Source organism: Pseudochaenichthys georgianus, chromosome 4, assembly GCF_902827115.2.
Source record: "Pseudochaenichthys georgianus chromosome 4, fPseGeo1.2, whole genome shotgun sequence".
In the NCBI taxonomy this organism is placed as follows: Eukaryota; Metazoa; Chordata; class Actinopteri; order Perciformes; family Channichthyidae; genus Pseudochaenichthys; species Pseudochaenichthys georgianus.
In genome coordinates, this window is record NC_047506.1 from 40312024 (window position 1) to 40324024 (window position 12001).

The following is a 12001-nucleotide window of genomic DNA, read 5'->3' on the forward strand; positions in this document are numbered from 1 at the left end:
AAACCATCAAATCCCGCAATGATTCGGAGGGATTTCCTCACGTGGGCAGGTATCACTATACCATCAAATCCCGCAATGATTCGGAGGGATTTCCTCACATGGGCAGGTATCACTAAACCATCAAATCCCGCAATGATTCGGAGGGATTTCCTCACGTGGGCAGGTATCACTAAACCATCAAATCCCGCAATGATTCGGAGGGATTTCCTCACGTGGCAGGTATCACTAAACCATCAAATCCCGCAATGATTCGGAGGGATTTCCTCACGTGGCAGGTATCACTAAACCCTCAAAAAAACCTCTTCCATAAAATCATTCCATGCAGCATTCAAATCAATTCACTCAGCATTCAAAGCAATTCACTCAGCATTCAAAGCAATTCACTCAGCATTCAAAGCAATTCCCTCATTCAAAGCAATTCCCTCATCATTCCAACTAAGAAATGCAAGAGATATTCACCCAGTTTGAGAGAACCTTACCGAGAGCTATTAACCCAGCTCTGAAAGACAGAGCCTACCGGGAGAGAGTATACCAGGGGTTCCCCCCCCTCTCCCCGACGAAATCCAAAAAAGCCAGTCTTTTTATGCTCAAAAAACCGGATAGAAAACCCACAAACACCTCCTCTATACCCAACCAACATATTCTATTGGCTCTGGCATAAGACACACCTTCCCAAGTTTGTGTAAAACAAAACATGACCAGACATATTCTATGACTATGACATAACCACCCTTTTGAGGCCTCAAATGTGTTTCTGCTTAAGTCCGGAGCCCCCCCTCCCTGCTGTGAGAGGAGAGGAAAGAACCTGCCTACTCTCTTATCAGAGATTAGGGCATAAATCATTGTTAGGCCTTACACTCAACTAAACAAACCACTTTGTTTTGTTTATGCTGTAAATATAGAAAAACCTAAAATATGAAGCATTTTCATTGTGGGTTATACAAGAATATAATTGATTATATTTAATTATAACTAACTTTCGTTTTAAGTATTCAACATACTATGAAGCTGTCAACACCCTCTTTTGAAAACGCAAAGTTATCAAACAGCAACAACTAAAATTGTAAGCATACATACATATTCAAAAACCATCAAGAAGCATTCTCATTATGGGTTATACAAGAATATGATTGATCATATATGATTTATAATTAACTGTCGTTTTAAGTATTTACTTCATACTATGAAGTTCTCAACACCCTCTTTTTAAAACGCAAAGTTATATTACAGCAACAACTAATATCGTAAAAACACATACATATTACATCCGTAAAACTTCAAGCATCAATATCATGAAAAGTTCTTCAGCATGTGTAATCAGGACGACCTTTTGATGAACCTGGTGTGGAGAACGCCGAAAACATAGTACCTCACTGGAATGTTCTCGTCATCACAGGTCAGGCACCCGAGTAAAAAGAGTCATGATGATCATAGATTTGTACGCACCCCCACTCGGCCTGACACTTGCATGAGCGGGGGGCCTACAGTATCTGTTGTTATCTGATGTAAATCCTTGACCCTGACCATGGAGGGGTTGAGGTTCCTCCCTGGATGACACCTCCAAACGAAAGCCAGATAACTCGGCCGACAGTTGTTATGGATTTTTTAGACCTCGTCAATAATCGCTCATGACTTTGTGACAAGGTCAATGAGGCCCCACACCATGATAGCACAAACGAGGAACCAGAAGCATATGAAACAGCTTAGCTGGCACTCGCTCATGGCATCCTGTGTGTGCAGTGTGAGTGTGGTGCTGGTGGTGACTTGGCACGTCACTTGTTGTCGTCTGTTTCTACCGTCTCTCCTGGCCTGTGACTACGACCTTGCAGTGGCTGACGTGGACCCACGTAGTGAAGTGGACCAGTGTCAGGGGTAGGTAGGGCTGCTGCTACCTGGCGTCTGATGTCTGACCATGCAGTTATCAGGTAGTCGTCCCTTTTTGGGAAATCCACTGCGATCGGAGTGGCTCAGCGGGTAGAGATGCAGCCTGTCCCACATAGCTGGAAGAAACATCATCCTCCACTGGCAGGGGTACAGGTGACTCAGCCGCTGGCTTCATGCTGTACAGGTTTCCTGGGTCCAGGACTTGGCTTCACTTGAGGCACTGTGACTGAAGTTGTCCCGCTAGGCAGGTTCAAATCCTCTTGGTAGATTGCTGAGGTATTAATCTCAACAATATAGCTAAGATCAAGTTTAAATAATTTCTCTGATTCATAAAAAGTTGTTTTCAGTTTAAAACTTCCCCAAGGGTTTTCTCAAGCACTGGGCCATAACTTACTCTTATCAGTTTAACGACCTGACAGCCCTGCACCTCCATGCTGTGTGAAAACCAGCAAAAAAGAAGGAGGAAGATGTGCTCAAAAAAAAAATCTAATTTAAATGAATACTGTTGTAGGGTGTAGGCATATAACAATTAAAATAACTGAAAAGAAAACTAATAGTGTAAAATTAAAAAACAATGAGAAAAATAATACAAAGGTTATTTCCCATTTCCTCTTTGATACTGAGGTATTCTCCATTCAAGCTCCAATGATCCATATGCTAATAGACAGAATTTCCTCTTGCCATCTTTCTTTGCATAATTCACTAATGATTCTAACAGTTCTACTGCTAAATCCTTTGCATTTGAGCTATTACTTGTTACCTGTGGAAGAAAGCACATTAACTGCCACGGGTGTGTGCAAAACATGTCATGTGATGTGAGACTGATAGCATCAACAGTGGATTTGGTTAGGCCGCAGTCATATTCCTATCTGGATTCTAAACTCAGTTGGCTCGGGTGAGTCCTCTCTTCTGGAGTGAAACTACGTTCCCAGAGACTGACTTCACTGTATCCAAACCTTCTGATTTAGTTTTAAGCTAACCCTTCTCTGGACTTCGCCCCTTTCTGGTCACCCATACACGATTTCTGAACTTAAACAGAAAAGGTGTGATAGTTAGATATGACCTGACCTTTGCCCTAGGTAGCTTTTCCATACATATAGGAATATATTCAGCCTTGTCAAATTGATTGGAATGTCCCAATTATTTTTACAGTTTTTATACTCCACTCTGTGGCTGCTCTAACGCCTGATACTTATATGGTAACGACCAGATAGGTGTGAATCCCTTTATCTTGCAAGGGTGACAACACTTTCTTATTTTTAAAGTGAGTTACATTATCCATTCTTATTCTCTCAGTTTTTAGGAAAAACATACTTATATGTTCCGCCATTTCAGCAGACACTGTGTTCCAGTTGCTCTGGTCAGAGGATAGACATGTTGATCGTGTGTGTTGTAAGTGCATTCGCAGTTTTGGTATGAGTATTTTATTGTTGAGGCAATATTTTCTCATTCGAACTAAGCCCACATGGCCTAAACTGCTGTGTAGTTCACGCACAACCTGAGGAGCTTCTTCAGGGGGTACGTGAATGCTTCTACCCTTTTTCCATATTCTAGGGAATATGGAAGTCAGGTGGTTAACTCTTCCCCGGCTTTAAGCAAGGTAAAACTTCTCTATTTCCCTGATAGTCTAATTTGATCTTATCTGTATGGCTACGGACATGATTCCACTCCAGGTACATGCCTGCCTTTAACTCTGTAATAAGACCCTCACTTGAAGGGCATGTGTAAGTGCTTCACCTTTCACATTGAACTGCCTTTGTTCCCAGTTATTAAGCTCTTCTTTACCCGCTTTGTAACAATAATCAGTAACAATACGGATGTGTGTTATTTTACGTTGTTTAGCAAAAAGAAGTCCCTCAACAAATGGCCTTTGCCTCAGCAGTTTGTGCTGTACCTGGTATTGCACCCTTTTGCTTGCAAAGTACTTCACCTGAATTAGTTTTCATTATAAAGGCCCAAGTGGCTGCTTGGTCACCTTTTCGCAAACTCCCTCTGTAAACAGTGTTACCTTTGGAGCAGCGGTTTTCTTTAAGGGTTTCAATGTTTCCCTGTGTGGCTTACTACCTGTGGTCCTAAACTCCACATCTGGATCTGACATCATCCTCTGCCATTTTCCATTCTTATTCTCTCAGTTTTTTGATATTGATATTTTTGTTCTGGTGTTAAGATAATTTTTTGAATCTCCCTCTTTTCTTAACAACTGGAGCTATGTCTATTTTAGATCTGACTTGGTTAAGAGGTGATTTGTTCTTTGGTGAGAGGAACACTATTCCCCTTGTGCTTGGTGGGGGTGAGGGTGGATAGCCTGCTTACAGTCTCCAGATCTTCCTCTCTGTGCTGAGGCCATAAAAGTTTTAATGGGTCGCTCCGTGGTCTGCTCAGATTTTCTGACCCTGTCTCTGACCCTGTGTGTTGGGTTTTTCTGCAGCACCTCGGGAGCAGAGAAAGGGGGAGATTTTATTTTTCCAAAAGTGCAAGCTCCTTCATTGAGCAGAATAGTTTAGTTGCAGGTCTCCCTTGAAAAAGAGATCTATGATCTCAATGGGACCAATCTGGTTAAATAAAGGTTTGAAATGAAAAAATGAAAATAGTTGATTTTGGTAAAGTATTTGAGCTTTAGCTTCGCAGAAAAACTTCCTCATATTAGTTTTGAAGATATTTTTTGGGGTTTGATATCTGCTGATAGTTCCCACTTAGGTTTTCTCTTAAAAGTTCATGCAAAACAACCAGTATTTGTGGGTCATCTGATCACCACCTTGACTTCTGACAGTTTAATAGTCGTATTATCACTCTGTGCTAGGACGTATTCTCTTTGCCAGAGCTGCTGCTATTCCTCCTGCATGTTTTAGCTTCCTATTAGCAGGGTTCACTAACATGGTTTGTTGATCTAGTTTAAGATTTTCAATAATTGACATTTATTATTTCCAACATTCCTTTTCCCTGAATATCATGTCTAACAATGTGTTTTCTTCTAGGATTAGTAGATACTCATAAATGACATTTTCTAGCTTTTATCCCTGTAGGGTGGAGGTAGGGTCTCAGACATTATACCACCTGCTTGTGGCTCTCTGTCTCAACGGTAGTCTGACAGGAAAGTATTTAGGTCGCGGTACGCCCGTGGGTCTGGGCTAAGCTGACCAGGGCGAGCAGAAGCTCCGGAGGTTGCTTCTGTGTATCCCTCCCTGTGCGGTTGGCTCTGAGTCATTAAATTGCGTTTTAACCTCATCAGCCATTATTTTTATTTTATTTTTTATTTTATTCAAGGGTTTTCGTTCACTCTTTTATACACATGCAAGTTTCTAGGCTTTTACTCACACCGGAGGATCAGTCCGACTATACCGTCACTTGGTTCTAGGTTCTCTTCTGGATTCAGCTAGTGCATGCGGACACCTCAGTTTAAGAGTGTTATGTATCGAGCTTCGAGCTTTTTCAACAGCATAGGTACCTTTTAGACCTATGTTATCTTTATTAAATCTCCTATTAACTCTTCCCCACGTTATGTTTTAACGCAAAAATTCAAACCGCAGCTCTTTGACAAGTCCTACCTATAAGTTTCAAAGCAATTTGGACAGATACTGAGCAGTGCTCCTACGGCTGACTTCACTAGCCACCAAACCTGTGATTAAAGGGACCACAGGGGCTTCTCAATTTGGCTAGGGGAAGAAGAACCTACTTTAGCTTCTTTAACAGACAGCAATATCCGATATAATATAACCCTCAGTCCGGTGCAATAGTATCATCTTAAATTACTACACTTTAAGTCAAAATATATATTCTAGGATTCGGGCAGGTATTTTAACAAGACTTTCAGCCTGTATTTCGCTGATTTGTACTCATCGACCTTTTTCACTAGGTCGTTTTGGTTCTTGTATTTTGACTCTGTAAAAGTATTACTTTTCACAGAGCCCCACGTTGGGCGCCATGTTTAGAGTTCTAGGTGAGGCCCCGATTAATTTATTCCGGTAAATTACTCTGACCTCACTAATTGACCCGACCGAAGTTACTGAGTCTATGTAAGTTTACTGCTTGGCTCAGATCCACCAAACGTCAGCAAGATCTCACCTCTATTAACTCCCCGAAGAACCAGGTTCAATCAACTGCTGTTTCTATTCAGACAACTCTTTTTAATCTGTTTAAGCGATCCCGAAGGATTTTGGTATCAGTAAATGGGGTGTGTTCCTACCTAAACATGTGTGTGGCAGGGTGCAGTCTTACCTTTGAAGCAGGAGAGGAGAGCACAGATTTTCCCTTTTATTGTCCCAATCCAAAAGGTGAGATCAGTTTATTTGAAGAAAAAAATAGGTCCAAACCAGTACAGAGTCTTTACCTTTTAACACATTATAATTATACAAAACATATCAAAATGGGGTTATATATTTTTTATCTAAAACCTTAATTCATATTCAAAAGTCCGTGTATGGATCATATATTCCGGATAGTTCTATTAACCACCAGCATAAAACCCATGTATGGATTCCGTTGGTTATAGCAACTTTCGGTATAAAATCATATATTCCGGATAGCTCTATTAACCACCAGCATAACCACTTACCGAGAGCCGTCCAACCCAGCTCTGAAAGACAGAGCCTACCGGGAGAGAGTATACCAGGGGTTTCGCCCCCTCTCCCCGACGAAATCCAAAAAAGCCAGTCTTTTTATGCTCAAAAAACCGGATAGAAAACCCACAAACACCTCCTCTATACCCAACCAACATATTCTATTGGCTCTGGCATAAGACACACCTTCCCAAGTTTGTGTAAAACAAAACATGACCAGACATATTCTATGACTATGACATAACCACCCTTTTGAGGCCTCAAATGTGTTTCTGCTTAAGTCCGGAGCCCCCCTCCCTGCTGTGAGAGGAGAGGAAAGAACCTGCCTACTCTCTTATCAGAGAGCAGGGCATAAATCATTGTTAGGCCTTACACTCAACTAAACAAACCACTTTGTTTTGTTTATGCTGTAAATATAGAAAAACCTAAAATATGAAGCATTTTCATTGTGGGTTATACAAGAATATAATTGATTATATTTAATTATAACTAACTTTCGTTTTAAGTATTCAACATACTATGAAGCTGTCAACACCTCTGATATGATAGAAAGCTCCTACCAGATTGAGTTGGGATGTAGTTTTAAGATGAGAGAAGGGCTTTGTCTTGGCGGGTTTCCAACTTTTACGGGCCTACTCCTGTTCTGGCTGCCTTACACTGGCTTCCTATAGAACACAGGATAGAATTTAAAATTCTTCTTCTCGTCTACAAAGCCCTTAATGGGCAGGCACCATCTTACCTTAAAGAACTCATTATACCCTACTGTCCTACTAGGGCATTGTGTTCCAAGAATGCAGGGTTGTTGGTTGTTCCTAGAGTCTCTAAAAGTACAATGGGAGCCAGAGCCTTTTCTTATCAAGCTCCACATGTGTGGAATCAGCTTCCAGTTTGTGTTCGGGCGGCAGACACCCTATCCGTTTTTAAGAGTGCGCTTAAGACCTTCCTTTTTGATAAAGCTTATAGTTAGGGCTGATTAGATTCAGCCCCTAGTTTTGCTGATATAGGCTTAGTTTGTCGGGGGACATCTTACTTCTTCCTTCTCTCTGTCTGTACCTGTGTCCTCTCATGTTCCCATTAACCCAGCTTCCCCACATTTCTTTCTTTTTGGTGTCTATATACGCTGGGATCCGGAGTCATGGATGATCCTGCGGTCCTGTGTCCTGGATCTTGAGTCGTGGCTGTGGTCCCGGATCATCGGTCCTGGATGGATATCCTCGTGGATTCATCTTCCTATTATACACACATGCATTTCCAAACATTTGGACTACCTATGTTGCAAATGTAGGCCCAGGCTATATACAGGACGGTCCTGTACACAACGCCAAATGGCTATATACAGGACCGTCCTGTACACAGCTCTCTGAAATGGCTATATACAGGACGGTCCTGCACAGAAGCCCTGAAATGGCTATATACAGGACGGTCCTGTATATAAGGTCTCTGAAATGGCTATATACAGGACCGTCCTGCAGCTAACGTCAAATGACTATATACAGACCGGGCTATTATAGCATGCTTAAGCAAGTTTCGCGGGTGGTAATATAGGGATAGGATTCACAGATAAATATTCTCACGACAACATTATTTTCAATGAGTTTCCCTTCAATATAAAATTGTGGCAATTACATCTCTTTCCATGCCAATTGCTTAGCTTTTTATGTTGTTTCAATCATGTTCTACTTTATATTTTCCAATGCACAATGTTTTACTTGTAAAGGATATCACTGCATACTTTAAAGACTACTCGGTTTTATTAAAACTGAAGTTTTTTTTTTTAAAGAATACGCCGACATTTCGTTGACGTGTAGTGATTTTGCATTGAAAGCAACACAAATCATTTATCGGCTACGCCGGCATTTTTATTTTAGAAATCGGAGAAACCATCTTTTGAATTGTATGTAGTATGCTGTACATTTTTGTAATTTATCCTGCTGTAAACGTTAATTGTACACCAATTATATCCATATTTCTGTAGACTACATAAAAAGCCATTTCAGGGCTTCTGTGCAGGACCGTCCTGTATATAGCCATTTCAGAGAGCTGTGTACAGGACCGTCCTGTATATAGCCATTTGGCGTTGTGTACAGGACCGTCCTGTATATAGCCATTTCAGAGACCTTATATACAGGACCGTCCTGTATATAGCCCCTCCCGCAAAGGTATTATCTTTCAATTTACACACAGCATCTATTGCACGTCTGTCCGTCCTGGGAGAGGGATCCCTCCTCTGTTGCTCTCCCTGAGGTTTCTCCCATGTTCCCTTTAAACTGGGTTTTCTCTGGAAGTTTTTCCTTGTACGATGTGAGGGTCTAAGGACAGAGGGTGTCGTATTGTCATACTGATATTCTGTACACACTATGAAGACCACTGAGACAAAGGTAACATTTGTGATATTGGGCTATATAAATAAACATTGATTGATTGATTGATTGATTGATTGAATGACTATGCCTGTAATGAGAAGTGAGATGGTAACATTGGAAACCAGGCAGAAGTAATGAATGAATAAGTAAATGATCAGAAGGGATTGGTGACGGCAGAAATCTATCTGTAAACTGTGATAGATATTTACAACGGACAGTTTTAGTAATTATTTTTGCATGACTGTAATTCATGAGCAACTGTTAATAACTGTCCAAAATATATAAACTAATACCTTTTGGGGTTTTATAGGTAACCACTACTCAGAATTGTAAGCCCATGAATGAACAAAATCATCAATAACAAAAACTGGCAACTGCTTCTGAAATTATTTCTGAATTCAAAACACCACGTCAAATTTGGTGGGAAATGTGTTGGATTACGTGATGGCACTAGGCAGGGGGAGGGCACTGTTCCTCCAGTGAAAACTGATTACAAATGTTGACAAGATTACACAAAGCAATCAGAAAAGAAAAATGAAGGTTTGTTTTCTGGAGCTTCCGCACGTTCTTCTTCTGATGAGGTGGTCTTCTCCTGGCTAAAAGGACAAATCAGGCCCATTTCCGCGGGTTTGGATTTGTGCAAAAACAAAATGTACATGGAACGGTTAAAGCCTCAGTTATTACATCATTGGCTATAGTACCTATAAAACAACACCACACATGAGGATTATAAAATGTCAGTGATATTTTGTATTTTTAAGTTTGGAATAATGGACCAAGTTTCAAATTGAAATACAGGGCAACAAAGTTCACAATGAAAATGCATATTATCACAATAAATCAATATGTACATTAAATGACAGATTGTGCAATATACAGACTTGATACATTCCATAATATGGTTACATGTTAAATTACAGCAGGATGCAGTACAATAGAAATATTTCTTTACAAAGATACAATGTTTCATTTAGCAGAGGATAAACAAAATGTACAGCATGTTTAAGAGTGAATGTCTTAATCACATTTGTATTAAATGTATAGGACTTTTAATAGAGGTTTCCCATCTGTTATGGTAAGCAAGTTATGGTGTCGAAAAATATATGGATCATCCATACATTAATCCCTAAATTCATCCTTCCTTCCATCCACCTACCTACTATTAGTTCTATGTCATCCATCTACCTACTTTATACTTCCATTCATCCATCCACCCACCTACCTACTTCCATATATCCACCAATATACCTATCCATATATGCATCATTTTTTATTTCTTATCAACGTTGGGGCGTTGTTTTTAAAGACTGATTCCAGTTACATACATGTATTCAGTCCTCAGGTGAATATGCAGACTATAAAATAATCTCGATTTCTCCTTTCATTTACAAAAGTAAATGAGTATGTGCAGAAAGCTATCTGGGACATGCCGTCTATCCGGAGTACAGTGATGCTGTCTGGGATTTCTCAGTAAATAGTCAGTAGAATTCAGTCCGTCAGTAGATATGCAAAACAATGCGGAAAGCCTCTTAGGGAAAATGGTGTACAACATTACAGCGGACATACAGAACAATTGATCTTCAGCTGAAATGATGCAATGTTAGACTGGCAATGACAGTTATTTACATTTTCTGTAATGTTCTCCATTCCCTCTCCATGAAAGAAACGTCAGTGTACAGAGCCATTATACTCTCTGGAAAAGTGAATCCTATACAGCTGTGGGTAGGAAACAGCCTGGGTGCAGCCTGATAAAAAGCATCTCCCTGAAAAATCACTTGCAGCAAATTGCCAGTTCCCTGGCATGACTTTGCAGCTTAGCTTACAAATAGCTAACAAATGCTAATATCTCAGTAACAAAAACACTGGTTTCAACTTGGACTTCACAAGACTCTGATGAATCTGATAATGCTGATGCAAAGCTGGGCAATAGAGTAGTGCAGTAGTAAGTACTAAAACGCAGAAATGAGTTAGCATTTTAGCACTTCCTGGGTTTTGGGTTAGGATTCCTGAAAGGCGGACTGTGAGACAGAAACTTTAAAATGTCAAAGTGTTGTTCTTCAACATAAAGTTGGTCAGTAAATTCCCAAGTTGTGAATATCTATAGCTTCTCTGTTTCATAAAAACAGAGGTTGCTAACACTTGGCTAAAAAAACGTCATGCTAAACACAAGTCTGCCGTTAGCTTAGTGGTCTTGATACTAAGCCGTTCGACCATGATGTAGTTAGTTTATAACCTAAGGTTAGCTTCTACTTTTGCGGATTGTATTTAGGCTTCAAAAATTATCTTAAATATGTGTTTGCCATAGAGCTTATTTTCTGAACCCTTCTAAAATCGAATGGACAAATCCTGTTGCTAATATTGTCGAGGAAACCCCAAAATATGTCATCGCTGCACCGCTCTATTGAATTCAGCTACACAACCGGTATTCAGATTCTTCATAGTATCTATAGTGAAAATACAATCAATCTGGTCGCTGATAATATATGTGTATGAACATTGCTAGCTATGAGCCGATGCCAATGTTGTTGAGATAAATTATGTAATCAATCAAATGTCCGAAGTGAGTGACAGATAGTGTGATATTCCTATATCACTTACTGTTTGAAATGTTGTTATTTTTGCTAAAGATGAACATGTAAATGTATTACAGCAAACATAATAAGTAGAATACATGGAAAAATTGTACAAAATGTTAGCATCTCCAACCATGACACCTTCTAGCCTATGCCAACAATGGCCTCATGGATCAAAATAAACAATGATTTACATATAAAAGGTTTCCGACCAAATCATCATATTTTATCTGTATGACACATGTTATTTCAGATTGAATAAAACCAATGTAAATTATTTTTCTTGTATGGGTTATCTGGGGGTAATTTCAAGTATGAAGGGGAGATATTTATTTTGAAGTCTACAGGGTGCAAGAGTGCACTTTGAGATAACATATCTGATGTAACGTAATGACATTATGTGGGGTTCTACAAGAGTGAGTAAAGGCAAGTGAGACAACTTCAAAGTTGTTCTGGAGCATGCAGCTACTGCAAGGTGTCATGAACCTGAAGAGTTGAGCGACAGCAGAGGCAGAACCTGGTCTGAAAGAATTTTACTTCAGCGAAGTGTAGCAGCAAAACAAGGCACCTTGCCAAGGTCTGCTCACAACCAGCACACAGACTTTAATCACGTTCCCTAAGGTTT